Source organism: Panthera uncia, chromosome F1, assembly GCF_023721935.1.
Source record: "Panthera uncia isolate 11264 chromosome F1, Puncia_PCG_1.0, whole genome shotgun sequence".
NCBI lineage: Eukaryota > Metazoa > Chordata > Mammalia > Carnivora > Felidae > Panthera > Panthera uncia.
Window position 1 is genome coordinate 32,069,358 of NC_064813.1, and position 22,258 is coordinate 32,091,615.

The 22,258-nt window shown below is 36.6% G+C and overlaps 1 protein-coding gene across 2 annotated transcripts in view; it reads right to left on the reverse strand.

Annotated features, from left to right (window-relative positions):
- Window positions 1–22,258, reverse strand: part of SYT14 (synaptotagmin 14) — a 141,219-nt gene that overhangs the window by 107,331 nt on the left and 11,630 nt on the right. The window lies entirely within an intron of this gene.

Here is a 22,258-nt window from a genome sequence, read left to right on the forward strand (position 1 = left end):
TTCGTTTGCTAGTATCTTGAGAATTTTTGCATCCATGTTCATCAGGGATATTGGCCTGTAATTCTCCTTTTTTGTGGGGTCTCTGTCTGGTTTGGGAATCAAGGTTAATGCTGGCTTCATAGAATGAGTCCGTAAGATTTCCTTCCGCTTCTATTTTTTTGGAACAGCTAGAGAAGGATAGGTATTAACTCTGCTTTAAATGTCTGGTAGAATTCCCCTGGGAAGCCATTTGGCCCAGGACTCTTATTTGTTGGGAGATTTTTGATAACTGATTCAATTTCTTCACTAGTTATGAGTCTGTTCAAATATTCTATTTCTTCCCATTTGAGTTTTGTTAGCGTGTGGGTGTCTAGAAATTTGTCCATTTCTTCCAGGTTGTCCAGTTTGTTGGCGTATAATGTTTCACAGTATTCTCTGATAATTGTTTGTATTTCTGAGGGATTGGTTGTGATGAGTCCATTTTCATTTGTGATTTTACCTATTTGGGTCCTCTCTCTTTTCTTTTTGAGGAGTCTGGCTAAGGATTTATCAATTTTGTTTATTTTTTCAAAAAACCAGCTCTTAGTTTCATTCATCTGCTCTACTGTTTTTTTTTTGGATTCTATATTGTTTATTAAATACAAAGAACAAACTGAGGGTTGATGGAGGTGTGGGGGAGAGGGGAAAATGGATGATGGGCATTGAGGAGGGCACTTGTTGGAATGAGCACTGGGTGTTGTATGTAAGCGATGAACCACGGGAATCTACCCCCGAAACCAAGAGCACACTGTACTCACTGTATGTTAGTGATTTGACAATAAATTATATTTTAAAAATTATTAATTAAATTTGTATGCAGTAAGCACTCTGTGAGAAACTGGTAATTACACTGAAGTAAAATACATTATTGTATATAACAAAAGAACAAACCAAAGCATTAGAATAAAGAGTTACAGAAGTTCTGAGAATAGAAAGATCAAGGTGTGGGAGTGTTAGTAAGAAAACTTCATGGCAGGAGCCAGTCTTAAAATACACAGCTAAATAGAAAGAGATGACAGTATTTCAAACTGGGGTACAATATCAACAAAGGTACAAAGGCAAGAATAAGTGTGATGACCATAGGGAACAATAAAAAGACTAGCTAACTGGAGAAGGTGTTAAACAATAGGAGAAAAGGGAAAGACTCATTTACATATTTTTGTTACCTTATGCTCAAATTTGTCTTCAATCTTCTGATTTCAACCGTCAACTCTACTAACCAATGGCTTTCAAAAAAACCTTTTTAGTTACAGAATCCTTTGTTCAAATAAAATCTAACTTATTTAACCCCCCCCCCCAAAAAAAAAAGAGATAAGGAGCTGGATCTCTGTTCTCATTTTTACTCCTCACACTTACGTTATCTTACTCTTAGGGAAACCACTACCAAGGATCTACAGGATCCATTCATGGAGGACAGGTTTAAAACTACCATAGGGGTGGCCTGGGTGGCTCAGCAGGTTAAGTGTCTGACTCTCAGTTTCAGCTCAAGTCATGATCTCACAGCTTGTGAGTGTGAGCCCCACATCGGTCTCTGTGCTGACAATGCAGAACCTGCTTGGGATTCTCTCTCTCTCCCTCTCTCTCTGCTCCTCTGATGTGCTCGCGCACTCTCTCTCTCTCTCCAAATAAATACATAAACCTAAAAATAAGTAATTAAGTAAGTAAATAAATAAGTAAATAAGCTATTATAGGAGTGCTTGGGTGGCTCAGTGGGTTAAGCATCCAACTCTTGATTCCGGCTCAGATCATGATCTCGTGGTGCACGGGATGGAGCCCTGCATTGGGCTCTGTGGTGACAGTGTGGAGTCTGCTTGGGGTTCTGTCTCTCCCTCTCTGTCTGCCTCTATCTTACTCACCTGCTCTTTCTCTCTCCATCTCAAAATAAATAAACTAAAAAAAAATAAAACTTAAAAAATAAAACTGTTATATATTTTGGGTCTCAACTAGATTTCAATCATTCCAATTCTCATCTAGTATCAGGCCCTACAGATTCATTTACTCATGGTTTCACAGCAAGGTCTGGAGATACACCAGCCCCATAAGGCTAAATGTTGGAACTACTTGTGACTACAACTTTCGTGACACAAAGATGTCATCAAATGCACTTTACAGAACATAAACTAATGAAAATAAGCCCCTGGGTCTAACGTATCAATATTTTAAATGATTTGAAAATAAGCACATTTTGCTTCTATCGGTGTAATTCCAGAGCTTTTACCAAAATCCAGGTTATTCTTAGGCAAAAGAGCAAAATACTTTTTACTTTTTTATTTTTTTTTTAACGTTTATTTATTTTTGAGACAGAGAGAGACAGAGCATGAACGGGGGAGGGTCCGAGAGAGGGAGACACAGAATCGAGACAGGCTCCGGGCTCTGAGCTGTCAGCACAGAGCCCGACGCGGGGCTTGAACTCACGGACCGCAAGATCGTGACCCGAGCCGAAGTCGGCTGCCCAACCGACTGAGCCACCCAGGCGCCCCACAAAATACTTTTTAAATATAGCATCAAAAATCTTATTTGTATGGTGTTTTTATATGTTCTGTAAAAAGAAAGACCTCATTTTTAGAAGTGGTTTCTGAAAGTTTTGTCAGAAGGAAAGTGGCAACAATCACTGGGAACTCAATTTAAATTTTAACTGCTATCTAACCAGGAGCTGTAACTGAAATTGACTTTTTGGATGGAAGACAATACTGTTTTTAAGAGTAACATTCTGATAGGAAAAAATGAGATACTCCGCCTTCTGACTAATAAAATATCAATTTAAAAAGCCAGCTGTTACAATGTTTTAGGTAGTCCAAAGTTTATGAACTCTATTTTTCTGACAAATTAGCATTTCATATATGTATGTATATGAAAATAAATAAAAGAAGATTTGCAGTCATGTAGTAGACAGACATTGTATAAAACTGTAATACTGGAAATTGTAAGAAAATCCAGAGAAAAGAGGAGAATAGGGCATTTAATGATACACCTAAAACAAAGGTAACACACGGACTGAATTTTTTAAAAAGTAAACTATATAAACTTTAAATAGACAAGTGGAATGATTTTCTAATTAATTAATACATCTCATTAATTTCCTGTTAAGACCCTGTTGAATGGACCTCTAAGCATTCATAATTTTTCCTGCCTGTCAATGTTTTAATATTTCTTAAGTTGCTTAAGAATGCCATTGTTTTCTGTGCTTCTGTGAGAGTTATTAATACCTAATATTTGTTCTAAATAGTTTGCAATGGGGGGAGATAGAGAGCCTAAATTATAAAATTCTATAATTAAAGTTCAAATAAATTGCTCCTAAAGAGTAACTTAACAGACAAGAGCTTGAAAGGAATTTAGTAAATCACTGTTAGCAATTTGTCTGGAACAGTGCTCCTAATGAATTCAGTTCAGAATACAAACCAAGAAATTTGGCTGTATAAACACAAAAGGATCCAAAAGTTAGCATACATAGAAGACAACAAGAAAATTAAATCTGCTAAAAGCAACTAAGATACAGTTAATAGTCTCAATCTTATTAAGTATAAAGAAAACAAAGGAACAGATATAAAGCTAGTCTTTCAAAGAAATTTTATATTAATACTCTACAGAAAGTAGTTTGAAAGGTATTTCCTCTATTCAAGAGTGCAACCTACTTGCCAATGTAAAAAAGAAGCAAAAAGATCTTTACGACCTCACATGGAGTGACTTCCAAGATAATTAAGCAGCAAAAGCCAAGAGCACACTGTATACACTGTATGTTAGACTTGACAACGTATTTAAAAAAATTCATGCTGTAAAAATAAATAAATAAATAAAAATAAGAGATAAAAAAGGAAGATGCAAAAGAAAAATACACACATCCTTACATACAGTATACTACCTTTTATATAACAACAAAGGAGAGATAACAAAACACACATGCTTATTTTCACAAAGCAAAACACAGAAACAAAAAATACAAACTGAACTATATTTATTCCAAACAGATAACTAACTGCAATAAAGAAAATAAAAAGAATTCAGGTAACACTTGCACACGAATACACCTTTTGTGGGATCTACTCTAAGGATAAACAGAATGCAAAAAATTCTTGCATTTGATTTCATAGGTTTATTGTTGCAAGTAGGAATTGTGTACCAATTCCTCAGCTATTTTGTGTGCATTGCAGAACTGAGCAAATGAATGTTGTTGGGAACCACAGTTCCTACCATGGGTGAGAGGAGATACAAATATTGAATGGGGAAAGGAGAGGAAGAAGTGTGTGGTGTTGGATTCTACATTGTGGCATCAGAATGAACTCTGTCCACTTAAGAGTCCAGACTCAATGACACGTGACAGTAGCAAGCAATCTAGATCTTGGTTTCTGAATACCATTCCTCACAAAAAAGAGCAAGGGCTGCTTAAAAAACATGACTCATTCTTGGGCTGGTCAAGGAAAATATAACAGAAAAATAGAACTTCTTCTGCCAAAAAAGATTTAAAGTTAGAAAGTGCTCAAGGTCTGATGGGGACATGTTAAAAAGAGGAGTCATGTTAAGCGTACCTTTTCATGTATCTGTTGGCCATCCCTATGTTTTCTTTAGAAAAATGTCCATTCGGGTCTGAAAAGATATCTGCACCCCCATGTTTACTGCAGCATTATTTATAATAGTGTGGTGTGGTGACAGATGGTAGCTCACTTGTGATGAGCATGGTGAAGGTATAGAGAAGCTAAATCATTATGCTGTACACTTGAAACTTATGTAATATTGTGTGTCAACTATACAGAAAACAAAATTTAAAGGGAGGGAGACCAAGAAACAGATTCTTAACTACAGAAAACTGATGGTTATCAGAGGGCAGGTGGGTGGGAGATGGGTTGAAGGGGTGATAGGGATTAAGGAACACACTTGTGATGAGCACTGGGTGTTGTATGTAAGTGTTGAATCACTGAATTCTGCACCTAAAACAAATATTATGCTGTATGTTAACTAACTGGAATTTAAATAAAAACTTGAAAAAAAAAAAGATAAAGGAGTCAGCTTGAATGAACAACCAAGAGCCAAACTGGGGACGACTTGAGCATCCAAATGAAATATAACAGGAATGGATAGTTAACAATGAATACAAAAAGAACCTATGAGTACTAATAAAAAATATATATAATAACTAATTTAGGCAAGAATCATCAACGAATCCTAAAACCACTGGGTGCTGGGGGACAGGATATTCACATGGTATCAATGTACCAACCAAGAAATTATTTGCTCCCTAGAAGGTGGAAAAGGATCCTTTAAAATGGAGCAATCTAGTGGACACCACCCCATTTAAATCAAACAAAGTCAGTAGCACCAATAATGACACAAACTGAAATCATGTGGCCCCTAATGTAACACACTGAGGACCCTGCATCCATGGAGCAGTCCTGCAAAAAAATACTGCCCTGGAAAATGTGAGCATTTTTGTTATTTATGTTTTGTATAATATGTAACTTGCATTTCCAATTCTTGAGCTATAGTCAACCTATGTTTGCCAACCCATGTTTGTATTTTAAGACACCTGACATATTCTTAGTATATTTAACCAGAAATCTATTGAAAGTATGATCTATATTAAATTCTTCAAATTATGATATGTAGAAAAAAGGTAAATAATAAAGACAGAAAAACTATACCTAAAGCTAGAGAAAAATCTAAACAATGTTTAATTTTTATTTGGCTACATTAATTCAATGCGCATTCATAGGATACCTTTCTTTCTATATGATACATATTCTCTGACAGGTGCTAAGAAAAGAATATGGCAAAGTACCTGTCACTTTTACTCTTTTCATGAAAAATTTTTAGTCATAATAAATATAATGAAAAAGAGTTTTTACCTAAATTCTGGTTTAAAAGGGTTATATAATGGAGGATCTAAATTAGAATCATCATGTAACTGCATCAATCAATATAATAAGGCCACAGTAATATAAAAGAAATATTATATTCACTGATTAATTAGAGAGACAGAAAATACAGTGATTAAAAACAAGGGATCTAGAATCCTACTTCCTGGATGAATTCTGAGCCCAAAGTAAAATGGGGATGATAAAAATATCTCACTTACAGAGGTGCTGTAAAGATTAAATGTGTTAATGTACATGAAAAGATCTTACCATACTGACTGGCAACCACAAAGACTTGTATGAGAAGATTCGTGGCAGCACTGTTCGTAATAGTTAGAAACTAGAGGGGTGCCTCGGTGGCTCAGTCAGTTGAGCACCCAACTCTTGATTTTGGCTCAGGTCACAATCTCAATGATTCTTGGAATCAAGCCCCATGCTGGGCTCTGTGCTGACAGCGCAGAGCCTGCTTCCCTCTCTCTCTCCCCTCTCTCTCTGACTCTCCTCCCCCGCAAAATACATAAATAAACTTATAAAAAATAGTCAGAAACTAGAAATATGATAATGTTCATCCATGGATGGATGGACAAAGAATATATATGGTGTATCTACACAATGAAATACAATTCACTAATAAAAAGGAACAAGTTCTTGATAAATCTACATCAACAGATGAATCTCAAAAGCATTATGCTACATGAAAGAAGCCAGACACAAGACACTACATATCGAATGATTCCATTTGCATGAAATGTCCAGAATAAGTAAATTTATAGAAAGTAGGTTGGTGATTGCCTAAGACTGAGAGTGAGAATGGGGACTTCCTGTAAGTGGGCATAAGAAGTCTACTGGGGAAAGAAACTGTCCCAGAAATGATTTACAAAGATAGTTGTCCCACTCAGTAAAGTTACTAAAAATCACTGAATTAATGATATACTTAAAAAGAGCAAATTTTATATGTAAAATAATCTCACTAAAGCTGTTTAAAAAATACATACTCAATGGATGTATATGTTCAATGTTAGTAATTATTATTCAAATAAATCAAGTAATTTTCTTTCCACTATGTAATTTATATTATCAAATAAGATTATTTCCCAAGGACAAATAGAACACAAAATAAAATTTGCTAAATATTTGAGAATTAAAGTATAATGATAATTTTCTAAAGATTTAGATGTTCTAAAGGCATACAGAAAATGTTCTACCTAAAACTGAAACAAAGAATATAAAATAGTCCTTTAAAAACTAGTTTCTGTTTTAACATAACATGACTTTAGTGATTTATTATTATATTCAACTTCATATACACAGAATCTACTACTTATTACTGATAAGTACATCTCCAAAATGCTACTTACAAATGCTATTATATTTTTTTAATTTTAATTTTTTTAACAGCTTTGAGGTACAACTGATACACAAAAAACTGCACATTTATTGGATACAATTTGGCGAATTTGGACATATGTATATATCACGAAACCATCACCAACATCAAGGTAATAATAAAACATACCCACCACCTCCAAAAGTTTCCTTTTGCCCCCACCCCTCCCTTTTTTTGTAGTAAGACCACAATAGGAGATCTTTAAAAAAACTTTTATTGTTTTAATTTATTTAAGTTTAATTTTAAAAAAACTTGTATTAAGATGCTATTCTAAACCAAAGTTCAGGAAGATGAGAAATTGTGTTTCATGTGGTAAAAATCTCTTCTTGCTTATTAATGTAACTTCACTATTACTTCAGAGATGTGAAATGGCCAGAGGAAGCTTTTTTCAAAGGCTTCACCTCAGAGGGAAAAGTACTCCTCCAAAAATGCTTATAGCATTATTCTGTTTTTATTTTATCTGAGTGCCAAAGAACAAACACATACACACATACATACACACACAGAGTATGTCCTCCCTTAAAGTATACTAAACTTATAAATTTTAAAATATGTTAATTTGAAATATAAGGTTCTGAAGTAAATGAACTTCAAATTAACTGCATTGAAAGCATTTCATATATTTTTTATAGAAATCTAATTAATTTGGAAAAAGCATTTGTATTTAGCACTATTTTGAATAAACAGCTCTCCATCTGACAAGGTTTTATAATACATTAGGAAAATATTTTGTGGACTAATTTTTACTGATGAAATTAACTCCCATAATTTTTACTGTATTAGAAGCTTTCAGCTGAATGTGTATAGTACTAAATGTTCCTATTATTTTAAAGTCTAGGGGTGCCTGGGTGGCTCAGTCGGTTAAGCATCCAACTTCAGCTCAGGTCGTGATGTCGCAGCTTGTGGGTTTGAGCCCCACGTTGGGCTCTGTGCTGACAGCTCAGAGCCTGGAGCCTGCTTCAGATTCTGTGTCTGTCTCTCTCTCTCTGCTCCTCCTCTGCCCTCCTATCTCTCTCTCAAAAATAAATAAACATTAAATTTTTTTAAATAAAATAAAATCTAAATACGTAGAAAAAATTAAAAATATGCAGTAAGAAGATGTACTATTAGTAAAGAGAATCACTTTCTGGAAATTCCAAGTAAAGGGAAAACTTTTAAGATACTTTTATCCTTCCTTAGAATGAACATATCTGGACAGCAAGATATCTTTAACATCAACACAATTAGATCTAGAAAGAGTAAATCTACTACATTTGTTAGAAGAAGCACACTGGTGGGGCGCCTGGGTGGCGCAGTCGGTTAAGCGTCCGACTTCAGCCAGGTCACGATCTCGCGGTCCGTGAGTTCGAGCCCCGCGTCAGGCTCTGGGCTGATGGCTCGGAGCCTGGAGCCTGTTTCCGATTCTGTGTCTCCCTCTCTCTCTGCCCCTCCCCCGTTCATGCTCTGTCTCTCTCTGTCCCAAAAATAAATAAAAAACGTTGAAAAAAAAATTAAAAAAAAAAAAAAAGAAGAAGAAGCACACTGGTAAGTTTTAACACTGAAACAGAAGATTCCCATGGACTTGATTCACTAAAAGACTATTTCAAGCAACACAATGACTAGAAGCTAGCAATGACTTAAATGGGAAAAAAAAATGCAGGTGCAATTTACAAAGGGCCTAAAAAGATTACCTAAATTCATTACAGAGCTTCATATAGTAAAAAACAAAGAGCGCTACAAATATTTCTATATTAGTTAGCAATAGGAACTAACCAGAGCTACCATAAGCCAGAGAAAATAAATGTATAAGAAAAATACAAGGATAGGGGTGCCTGGGAGGCTCAGTCAGTCAAAACTCTTGGTTTTGGCTCAGGACATGATCTCATGGCTTTGTGGGTTTGAGCCACACTTTGGGCTGTGGGCTGGCCGGGCAGAGCCTGCTTGGGATTCTCTCTCTGCCTCTCTCGGTGCCCCTCCCCTACTCGTGCTGTCCCTCTCTCTCAAAATAAACAAACTTAAAAAAAAAAGAAAAGAAAAACAACAGGGATATATGTAATATGATCTTAGAAATAACTGAAAAACTAAGCCTTATAAAAGGCATTAACCAGGATCCCTCCAGGGACCCAAAAGTAGAAGTTTATGCACCTCCTCTTTAAAACATTGAATCAACCAACCCACAGCAACAAGGGTAAGGTCTTGAAACAGAGACAAAACTGCTGGGCGTCCAGGCCTAGAAATTAGAAATAGTTGCCGGACGGGGCGCCTGGGTGGCTCAGTCGGTTAAGCGTCTAACTTCGGCTCAGGTCATGATCTCACGGTCAGTGAGTTCGAGCCCCGCGTCGGGCTCTGTGCTGACAGCTCAGAGCCTGGAGCCTGCTTCAGATTCTGTGTCTCCCTCTCTCTCTGACCCTCCCCCATTCATGATCTGTCTCTCTCTGTCTCAAAAATAAATAAACATTAAAAAGAAATTAAAAAAAAAAAAAAAAAAGAAAGAAAGAAATAGTTGCCAGAGAAGGGAGAAGTGCTTTAAACTAAGAAGCTGAAATAAAAAAGAGTTTAAGATTAAAAAAAAAAACAAAAACAAAACATACTACATGTCCACATTCCTAAAATTTACCTTGTCAATATTATCCTAATAAAAAATCTGGAACAGTCTGCCAGGCAGATTTGATTGCAATATAATTAAAATAATAAACAAGTATTACTAATATAGAGTCCCTGGTTTTAAATGCCATCTATATACAATAATAATTCCCAATTTCATATTTCTAGCCTGGACCTTTCCCCTAAGTAATCAGACTCACCCAGTGAACTATCAACGTGTTATTTTAAGTAGATATCTGAAAGTTGTCTGAATGTGTCCATAAAATCCTTATTCCTGCCCTATTCCTTTTTTTTAAAAAAAAATGTTTATTTATTTTTGAGAGAGAGAGGGGGAGAGAGAGAGAGTGAGGGAGCATGAGTGGGGGAGGGGCAGCGAAGGGGGGAGAGAGAGGATCCCAAGCAGGCTCCACACTGTCAGCGCAGAGCCCGATGCGGGGCTTGAACTCATGAACCATGAGATCATGACCTGAGCCAAAATCAAGAGTTGGACACTTAACTGACTGAGCCACTCAGGCACCCCTGTCCTACTTTTTCTCATACTGTCCTCAGTGATCAACCAAAGCTCTAAGAATCTATCCTAGATTTCTCACTTTCTATTACCCCCATATTGAACCCAAAATTTGTTGATGCTCCTTCCAAAATATGTCTCAAAACTCCCTACTTCTATCCCCAACACTACTCCTGTAATCGAGAAAACTATGATGTGCCACCTGGATTACAGTACCAGCATCTTCCTGTTAACACAACTTCCACTTTTGAAAAAAAACAGTCAAATATCACTCTTTGTATGGTTAGGTTCCCATTTCACCGTGCTTTTGGTTTTTAGGGAGTATGTTTCCAAATTTAATTTCCTTATAATTATGTAAAATAAGGTCTGTCAGAGAAGTTGCTTCCATCCTTCCCTTACAGATAACGAGTTTTAAAAGTTCTGGTTTTCCCTTCCATTGTTTTTAAATATAAGCAAATACAAACATATTTCCCCTTTCTTAGATAAAAAATAATACAGTATGCAAAATTTTCTGCACCTTGCTTTTTTTTTTTTACTTAATATATGCTGGACATCTCTCAACAGAAGAGTAAATATTAAGTACTGATCTATTGTATACACCCCCCTCCCATACGCACATACACACACTCTTCCCCTAGGAATTTTCTGGCAAATTACAGGGCTTCACCTATTTCACTAATTATCAAACCATAAGCAGTGACCAGATCAGGGCTGACACTCAGCCACAGAGCTTCAGTATAGTCTTAGTTTCCTCATTGAGAATCTTCTCTGAGGCTGGCTGGTGCCTAAGCAAGGAGCCGCCACAGTCCTACCCCAGGTAAGGACTGACTGAAGGCCCCCTATCTGGCTCCTTGTGGAGCGCTGGGTAAAGGCCGGCCTAGCATCTACCAGGGCTCCAGGCGCTATCCTCACATATGCCCACAGATGCCACAGAAGGAGACAGCCTTGGCACTGGCAGCCCAACAGACAAGTGCTCAATGTCCATTTGGTCTACTCAGGTTGTAGCTACACGTTGCCTGTTCACATGCTCCCGTGTTGCTCCTTATAGTGACCGGAGCCTCTGTACAACTGGCTCTGAAAGATCGAAGGACCACAGAGGAGCGGGTGGTAATGGAAGTCACCACAGGCACTGTCCTGGTGCCATACAGCAAGCACTCCAGTAACAGCATGGAGATCAAGGAAGCCTCGTGACTTAAGACTGGGAAGATGCCCTGGATAGAGAACCCCTTTTTAATACTCTGCTGGGTTTCACCAACTCACTGAATGTCCAGCTAACACCAGCATAATCAATTTTATTGACTTTACCAATAAAAATGAGAGTTAACCTTACCTATTGTTTGTTCAGTGAACGGCACTGTTATATAAATAAAAATAGCACAGAGAGTCAGGATTCAAACCTAGAGTCGAGGGTTCACCACTTTTTTTCCCTTCTCTTTCCTCTATCCTGAAGGATTATGTCTAACCTTATTAAATATGAAATTCCAATCAATTATCTGTTTGCATTTGATGTTACTAGAGATAGTGAATATATAAAAACACCTGTCAGTATGGCAGGTTAGGAAACATCTTCATGTAATTGTTCAGTTGAGCAGAGGCTGATAAAGGATTCTGTACCATAAACAGTATCATCACTACTTGAAACAGACTCTAGTTATTGTCACTACAAGTCAACTAGTGACTGCAAATTGAAGGGAAAAATAACTGGACGAGTTTGAAATAGCTCCCAATGTCAAATCATGGTTCGGAAAAGCCCATCATTTAGCTCGCAGTAGCAGCAAACAAAAGATCACAGCAACAACTTCTAAAAATAATGAAATGATTTTGAAATCACTACAATAATTTGATAGTTTTTCCTACAACTTATACCCTTTGGTAACTAGTTTTATAATAGATCAATTTTAATTTAGCTAGATAACAAATAAATATATTCAAATTATTTACTCTTGATTCATATATTAGTTTATATTTTCATACCAGTTAAGTACTTTCATATCACCTGAGTCCATATAATGCCCTCACAAATGTACAGCACCCTGAGTTATTTATAGCATAATACAAAACAAAAACATGCACAAATCACATCCAGGCCTTTTATTAAAAACATAAGCACAGAATGAAAAGAGCTCCTTTGACCAGTGAGAGTCAAGTCAGAATTTTGAAGCAGAAACAGAAAATGCCAGAGAATGTGGTAGAAAAGAAGTCGTTTTAAGAAATTATTAAGAACAATCTTATCCATAGGAAAAATGAGAAACAGACTAAATATCAGCAACGAAAAATTGCTAAATATATATGGTACACCATGTAATAATATGTTGTGTAATTTGTCTATGTGATGTTGTAGAAGCATACACGTTGGCAAAAAAGCTGTATTTTTTAATGGAGCAAAAACAGATTACAACACTATGTAAGAAAACCATTTTGATTTAAAAACATATATGCAAATAAAAATGTCTATGAAAGGATACAAAAATAGAAGCAATTGTATTCCCATGATGAGAATATGAGTAATTATTCTTTTTGTCATCTGTAATTTCTGGCTTTCCTATAATGAAGATGTATTATACACATTAAAAACAGCAATAAAGAATTTATTTAGGTGTAAAACTTACATAAAAAGACAGATTTTCTCACAAGACATTATCCAAGGTATTGCAGTGGCGAGCTTCAGGGCGTTAGCTCTGAGGGCAGATGACTTGGACCTGAACCCTGGCTCTCTCATACACCTGCTATGTAACCCTTCACAAGCTACTTACCCCTATGGTACTTCAGTGTCCTGTTTGGAAAATATGGACACCAAAAAAACCTGTGTCTTAGGGTAACTGTGAAGATTAAAAGAATTAATTTATGTTAAAGTGCCTACAGTAGCGTCTACTATATAATCATTCATTACATTACAGCTAATGTTATTTATGGAACTGTAATTAACCTGTTATCAATGTAGTAAGTATATAGATTTTCAAACTTCAAAAATATTTTAATCCATCATCTTGAAAACGCTATTCATTATGAAATTTTTTAAAAGATTATAAAAGTTTATAAATATTTTCCTCTAGATTGCTGGTACTTAATTAAATTTATACTTACAGGCATTTCCCAAGTTACCACTGACCAAAATCCCTTAATATGTTTTTCCCTTAACTACTAAAACAAGGCACAATGAGTAAAAGATTGTGTAAACTGTAAAAGGCAAAAGACTTCATAACTATCTAGACCTTAAATAACTAGGATTAGTTTTAGTTGATGGTATTGTTGAATACCTCAAAGACTTATATATAACCAACATTTCTAAGAAAACATTAATCTTTATGAGTACACATCAAGCAAAAGCAAAGAGATATATGCCAAGGCATCAAAAAACCTCTCAGCTACCAAAGGTAATTTTTGACTCATTCATCAGAGATTTTAAAGTAATTTTTTTCTCATAGGCAGGAAATCTCAAAATGAGAGCCCCACACCAAGACTGCTTAGATGAAAGATTTTTCAGAATTTTAAAATTAAAGTACAGGGGTGCCTGGGTGGCTCAGTCAGATAAGCGTCTGACTTCGGTTCAGGTCATGATCTCCTGGTTCTTAAGTTTGCGCCCAGTGTTGGGCTCTGTGCTGACAGCTCGGAGCCTGGAGCCTGCTTCAGATTCTGTGTCTCCCACTCTGTCTGTCCCTCCCCCGCTCACGCTCTGTCTCTCTCTCTTAAAAATAAAATAAACATTAAATAAATAATAAAATTAAAATAGAACCTCAATTTCATTTTTTCAAAAGCTGTTAATTAAGTTGTTACTTACCTCTTTGACACAGCTCAGTAATTATTCAAGAAGAATGAAGCAGGAAGAGTACCTACATGCCATGATGCAGAACTTGTGTCACTGTATCTCTAATTTAACCTTCACCGTCTCCCCCCATTGGCCAATGAAAGTTTACCTCCATTCAGGCCTCTTTTCCTTTTGCTTCTCAAAACTCAAACTGTGATTCACATCTGTCCAAACATGGGGCAGACAGGGTATGTTCTTCTGATACTATCAGGTAAACAACTTAGTTCATGCTTTCATGGTCATAACTGTCTCCTTTTTTTCCCTTTCTTAACTCTTATTCTACCTTCTGTTATGGCAGAAACTGGAAAGGAAAAGTATTTGAGTGATATCACCCCAAACTGAGGTTCAGTTTCAAGGCAAACTCCTTTAAAAAAAAAGTGTTAAAATTTCAGGAGTGTTTTGAAAACATTTAGAGAATATGTAAAAATAAACTTAGTACAAACAATTAAGTCTGTATCATATACCACATGCAGAGTGGGAAACATGGAAGAAAAAAGTTGAAAAGAAGTACAGAGAAATTTATCAATTTCTAATGATCATCTTCACAATAAAGCTTTTAATAAGAAACCAACAGCATCAATACATTCTTCAGTTCCGGTATTCATTTGTAAGTATTTATATTCTCTTTCTCAGTGATAATTTTTTTTACTGAGCAGTACAGAATCAGTATCACTTATAAAAAAATGTGAAAGAAGGATATATGAGGAATTAGCATCATAAATAAGCAATTATGGGGAGCCTGGGTGGCTTAGTCGGTTGAGTGTCTGACTTCAGCTCAGGTCATGATCTCCCAGCTTGTGAGTTTGAGCCCCATATCGGGATCTCTGCTGTCAGCACAGAGCCTGTTTCAGATCCTCTGTCCATCTTTCTCACTGCCCCTTGCCTGCTCATTCTCTCTTTCTCTCAAAAAATAAGTAAATAAACTTAAAAATAAGGCATTTCCCAAGTTAAATAATTATGATTTCATGTTTTAACACTCTGATTACATTTTCCTTTCCAATTTTTTAAGACAACAGTGTTGATTTAGAAACTTCTAACAGGAAAGAATCTGCCTACTGGTCCACAAACTACAGATAAATTTAAAACAATCATCTAAGATATAAATTCACCCCAAAAAATTAGTTAATGGATTTAATCAGATTATGTTAGGCAAGAGGGGATAGTAGGAAAGGGGCAGAAGACTCAGTCCCTAGTCTTAAGAAGTTGAGAAACTAATGAAGATTTTAATTTTATTCAGCCTATTCTGTTAATTGATATTTCTTGACTTCCTTTCATTTACTGTCTACTTTAGTCCTTCTTCCCAAGAAAAGAGGAACATTATATCTTCAATGAGTTCATGATAAAACCATTTATGTAAGTTCAAAAACACACAAAAGTATTCTGTGAGCAGCTTGTGTGTTTGTAAAGCATTAAAACAAAGAGTGGAAGGATATATGCCAAATTTATAATAACGCTTCCCTCTGGGAAGGGGGAAGGGGACAAGATAAGGAAACATTTAACTATCTAACAGGTTAAACTTTTGAAGGAACATGTATTCATTTATTACTATATACACTGTTTTAAGTTGCAGCCATAAAAAATTCTGGGAAAAAAAAATACTAAAGTATGAATGGTGGTTGATTCTGAGTTGAACATGAGTGAATGCCATTAACTTCTGTGTATTTACTGTTGATGTTCCTACCAGTCCATCACAAGGTAAGGTGTAGCTTTTTATCGGTTGACTAGTTTATGCCTACTACAGCCCATATTTACAACACTGAACTATACTTGAGTATCATACTGGTGGTGGTATCCTTAATTACTGCTGAGACTGATACAAAGACTTAAAATATTAGATGGGGCTTCTTAAATCTCCTATAATATACTTTAAAGCAAACGTCTACAGTTAAGATTTTTTTTTAATGTTTATTTATTTATTTTGAGAGAAAGAGATAGAGCACGAGCATGGGAGGGGCAGAGAGAGAGGGGGACAGAGATTCCCAAGCAGGCTCTGCATGGGGCTCGAAGGGGGCTTGAACCCACAAACTGTGAGATCATGACCTGAGCTGAAATCAAGAGTTGGATGTACCCCAATGTTTATAGCAGCACTTTCAACAGTAGCCAAATTATGGAAAGAGCCTAAATGTCCATCAACTGATGAATGGATAAAGAAATTGTGCCTTATATACATAATGGAATACTACTTGGCAATGAGAAAGAATGAAATATGGCCTTTTGTACCAACGTGGATGGAACTGGAGAGTGTTATGCTAAGTGAAATAAGTCATACAGAGAAAGACAGATACCATATGTTTTCACTCTCATGTGGATCCTGAGAAACTTAACAGAAGACTACGGGGGAGGGGAAGAAAAAAAAAGAGAGGGAGGGAGGCAAACCATAAGAGACTCTTAAAAACTGAGAATAAACTGAGGGTTGATGGGAGGTGAGAGGGAGGGGAAAGTGGGTGATGGGCACTGAGAATGGCACCTGTTGGGATGAGCACTGGGTGTTGTATGGAAACCAATCTGACAACAAATTTCATATTAAAAAAAAAAAAAAAAAAGAGTTGGACGCTCAACTGACTGAGCCACCCAGGCGCTCCTACAGTTAAGATTTCTGCCAAGACATGAAAGCTTTTGCTCTTATCTCAAGGTGACAGGGTGCTAGTTCTAGGTTCCTGTATCCTACATGGAATACTTCCCATGGGAACCAACTCCTAAAATCTTTCCTCTTATCTAAGTGAATTCTAACAAGAGTCCACCATGGAAAAGTTCTGTAGTATCTGAACCCCTGCTGGCCTTCTTAGAGTAAGGCTAAAGGTAAAGCGACAAGTCACTTATTTCCCACCCCCCCTCCCAATCTTTCTGTACTGGGTTTTGAGGATAAGAACTTTGCACATAAACTCTAGGCCCTTACTGCTCTGTACAGCTTGCAGAAGGTCTGCCCAAGTATTTTGTTAAATACAACAGGCATAGTAAGTGCTTCATTTCTGGGTCCAAGACCAAAACCCTGGATCCTTCCCAGTTGTATGGTTCTTTTCCTAGAAGCAACGTCTTCACAAAATTCTCTGAGAACAATGAGACATCATTTCTTTGGAGAAAAAAATAGTTTCTTTATCCTGGTACTAGGTAGGAGAGTACCTGACATGGTATATTATACTGGTCAAACACCTGGGCATGGGAATCAAATGAAGGTGTATTTGCACCCCAACTGTTAAAGTAGCTGTAAACCGTAAACTTGGGCATCCTAATGGACCTCTCTAAGCTACTGTTTTTCTAAAACTGGGATACTAGTTAAATAATCAGACAAATAAATAAAATGAGGGGCACCTGGGTGGCTCAGTCAGTTAAGCATCTGACTTCAGCCCAGGTCATGATCTCACAGTTCATGAGTTCGAGCCCCACATCAGGTGCATCAGGCTCTCTGCTGTCAGTGTAGAGAGCTCTGTCTCTCTTTCTCTTTCTGCCCCTCCCCCCCAAAATACACATTAAAAAATTAAAAAAAAATTTTTTTTATGTTTTTATTTATTTTTGAGACAGAGAGAGACAGAGCATGAGCAGGGGAGGGGCAGAGAGAGAGGGAGACACAGAATTGGAAGCAGGCTCCAGGCTCTGAGCTGTCAGCACAGAGCCCGACACATGGCTCGAACTCCGACTGTGAGATCATGACCTGAGCCGAAGTCGGACGCTCAACCGACTGAGACATCCAGGTGCCCCTAAAAAAATTGTTTAATATTAATAAAATGAAAAAATTCTGTGAGGATAAAATGAAATGTTCCACACAAAGACTTTAGCAGTGTCTGAAGGACAGTAAAAATAAATGTAACAATAGCCACATTTAATCAACATCCCTCTGGCTTGTGGGCTCCTTCGTCCTAAGGCCTATGCACCGTACTGTCCTCCTGAACTCCATCCCGCTCTAAAGCAGTGATGGTTGTCCTTAGGCGGTAGACCTGATAGCATGTTAGGCACAGTTTTTAGAAGTAGCTTCAAGTTTCTATTAAACCTCCTTAAGGACAGTATCTCACATGCCGGAGGACAAATAGAATTGCACCTCCCTCATCAGGGATAGTTTCCTATGAAATCTGCTTCATTGGTAAGCTTGAATGTACAGCGAATACAGATACTTCAGTCAGTTTAAACCGCCCACTGCTGCCCTCAGGTAATAAGATTATTATCAGTCCATTTGTGACTCTATGTCATGCTCCCTAACTGTACTTGAGACTGACTTCCTATAGACTTTGCTAACAGAAACCTGTAGATAAAAGTGTCAAGTCTACATAAATGCAAGACTGTTATTAGCATTATTCCTCTACTTAGCAGACATAACTCAACCCCTAGCAAGGGACACAGCCTGTATTTAATTTATAGTGCATCTCTTATCTATTTACTTGGTTACTGAACAGTCCTTTTTAAAAAATCTATTTTTAGTTGAAGTATAGTTGATGCATAATTTTATATTGTTTCAAGTGTACAATATAGTGATTGAGCAATTATATTCACTACGAAATGCTTACCACCGTAAGTGTGGTTACCATGTGTCACCACACAAAGTTATTACAATATTTATTGACTATATTCCCTATGCTGTACTTTTCATCCCTGTGACTTATTTATAACTGGAAATTTGTGCTTCTTAATCCCCTTCATCTATTTCATCCATCCCCCTACCCACCTCCCCTCCGATAACCACTAGTTTGTTCTTTATATGTATGAGTCTATTTCTCTTTTTTGTTATTGTCATTTTTTGTCTGAATAATTCTTTTTAAAAGCATTGACCTGTCGGGGCGCCTGGGTAGCTCAGCTGGTTGATGGTCTGACTTCAGCTCAGGTCATGATCTCACAGTTCGTGGGTCTGAACCCCACGTGAGGCTCTGTGCTGACAGCTCAGAGCCTGGAGCCTGCTTCAAATTGTGTGTGTGTGTGTCTCTCTCTGTCCATTCCCCGCTTGTGCACTCTCTCCCTCTCTCTCAAAAATAAATAAACATATAAAAAATTTTTAATTAAAAAAATAAAAGCATTAACCTATTCTCTGGTTACAGATGCTTACAGCTTCAGTTTTGCCATTAGCGAATTTTATGATCTTAGTAAAATCACATGTCTCTGGGTTTCAGTTTTGTAATCAATCAAGGATATCTTTAATGACTACCATTTAATTTCTATCATTCTTGCTAGCTACTACCAGACAAGTATCTCAGACAAAGAAAAAGAAATGTGAAGGATCAATATAGATTCACCATGGAAAACACAGAAACTTCAACAATTTATTTTAAGACGGGAAATCCTGAGAAACATAACAGAAGACCATGGGGGAGAGGAAGGAAAAAAAAAAAGAGAGGGAGAGAGCCAAACCATAAGAGACTCTTAAGAAACTGAGAATAAACTGAGGGTTGATGGGGAGTGGGAGGGAGGGGAGGGTGGGTGATGGGCATTGAGGAGGGCACCTGTTGGGAGGAGCACTGGATGTTGTATAGAAACCAATTTGACAATAAATTTCATATTAAAAAAAAAAGATTGGAAATGTACAAACACAGGTGCCCAGGGCCCTGTGTATGGTTGTACAGTCTGTGCACTGCAAAAAGTTACCTAATGGACGGGGGTGCTGAAATACAGCCTGTATTGGGTTTGCCAAATCTTATAATTGGAGGAAGGGATGCCTTTTTCTTCTTCAATAGGTGCTATCTGATCATGATGTAGTCCCTACTCACAGATGATACCTTTTTCTAACTCCCCCACATAGCAGGCTGTACCTTTATCTAAACTGTACAAAGACATCTCATCGTAGGTCACAGGCAGCCTGCAAAAGTAGCCCTATAAAAGAATTCTATGCTACTGCAAATGTAAAAAGATCTCCAAAACACAAGGATGCAGAGGAAGTCTTTAAGATCAATTTCTCTTCAAATTGGCCATGTTTAAAGCTACACACACACAATTCTTCAGAGGAAAAATGAGCATAAATAAAAACTTGAAATCAAACAAAAAGTTCATCAAAGATCTAAGCAATCCATGTAATATATATAACTTTCATTGTTTTAAGACATTAAACATTTTTGTGACAAAGGCATCTGGAAATACAGACAGAATTTTTTTGTTCTTGCCTTCTTCACAAAGATATTGTGAAAATTAACAGAATAATATTTATAAAGCAGCTAAAATGGACTTAAAGTATAAATAATTTATTATTCTTAAGTATTAAATTATTTTAAAAGTAACATTTAAATAAGATGAACAAATTCAATATGTTTTAATGCCCCTAATTTTGAGATAACATCAAAATTAATAGCGTGAAACTTGTGAAGCAGCTGTAAGAAAAAGAATGACAGATGTATGTATATATATGGGTTATATACCCTAAGAAATAAGTGGTGCTAGAAATTATTTTACATAGCATTTTCAATGAACTCACCCAAAATAACAACATATGATTTTAGTCACAGAGCTATGCCATGATATAGAAATATAGGCTGGTAATCTCTATGGTGAACTAAGAATGAAAAACTATAAATAACAGACATTCTAATAATTTTACATTAAATTATCTTCATATAAAATCATCTTTAATAGGCTTCTGCTATCTAATATATAAATGGAAAGTACTAATTAGCATGAATGGGATTTCAGAGGTTGGTCTATCTTACCAACTCTTAAATAAGATATCCCCAACCTATTATTTAACTCTGAAACCTTTTAAGGATAAAACAGGATTATCAGAAAATGCCTTAAATTTTAAGAACACAGTAAAAATAAAATTAAAATTATAAACAAAGGAAACGATATTATTTTTTCCTGGAAAAATGTCTTACAGATATCATTCCCTATTGTAGTTGAAAAAAATGGAAGATTAATATGGCCACCTAGAGGAGAAAACATAACAAATACACCATCACATTCTTACTTTTTCTAGAATATCAGTTTATGTTTTAAAGGACTCAACTGAAGAGGTTAATCATGTATGAAAGAGACTGTAGTCGGATACTGCAGTAGCAGGGATGACCTAACAGAAGCTAAAACAACATTCATTTTGCAGTGGACCTGATAAGTATAGTTTTTGTAACTTACCATGTGGCCTTAGGTTAAAAATTACTAAAATCTCTTCTCGCTTTTGTAAAATGGGGATAATCTATCTACCACAACTATTTGCAGTGAAGATTAATAGTATGGTGTATACAGAGACTAAGAGTGTCAGGTACACAGTTGGCGCTCAATATGGTAGTCCTGAAGTATCTGCTCAGAAAATCCTGCACTGTTTTCTCCTAGTCCTACCCAGGCCTTCCTTGACCCTCTCTAATCTTACACATACTTCCAGTACTGGCTGTTCCAAAGCTTCTCTATGAGAAGTCGTCAGTGTTGAGAAATGGACTAATGGTTTCTTACCAGCACTAATGAGGTAATAGTATGTTATGTAAAAAATGTACATTTAAGAATATGTTTCCTCCTACCCTGGAATTCCTTTTAGTTACCTCAACCTACACATCAGTTAATTTTGATCCATAGAAACTTCCAGAATAATATGCAGAATGAAAGATCAGAGCAATAAAGGAAAGCATCCATCCCTCAAATCCCACCAAGAGTACTATACTCAGCAGTCCTCTTCGGTGAGCAGCCATGAAGTGAGCAGTACTTCTGCTGAGTCAGCTACGCAGAGGAACCACCACCTGGTGGAGACTCAAAGGTGTATCTGAACCAAATCCCTCTCCTTCCCAAATATATGCCAGAGGAGGGTTTCCATTGTTGGGCTGGAGGGAGAAGGGGAACACTGGTTATAATCCCCTTCAACTACCTCTCTTCCTCAATTCCACAAGTTGAAAAGGAGAGAGTAGGTGTAAGAGAGTGCAGGCAGCAAACGTATACTTTCTGACCAGTTATTCTCTCCTTAACAAGATTCAATCTAACTTAACTATTCTAAGCAACTAAAACTTTAATTGAATGTTACTGATCACTTGCTATTGGATAAAGGAGGTTGTATGAATTCTTATCCTCCCCAGTCTATGTACAGCATTCAAAACTCTCCAGACAACATTCTCCTGATTCTCCATTTTATTGCCTTTACTTTCCCTTCTCTATTTAAGTGACATCCTTAATTCTCCTGCTAATGAAAGAAAATGATTCCCTGATCTTTTCTCTCCATATAT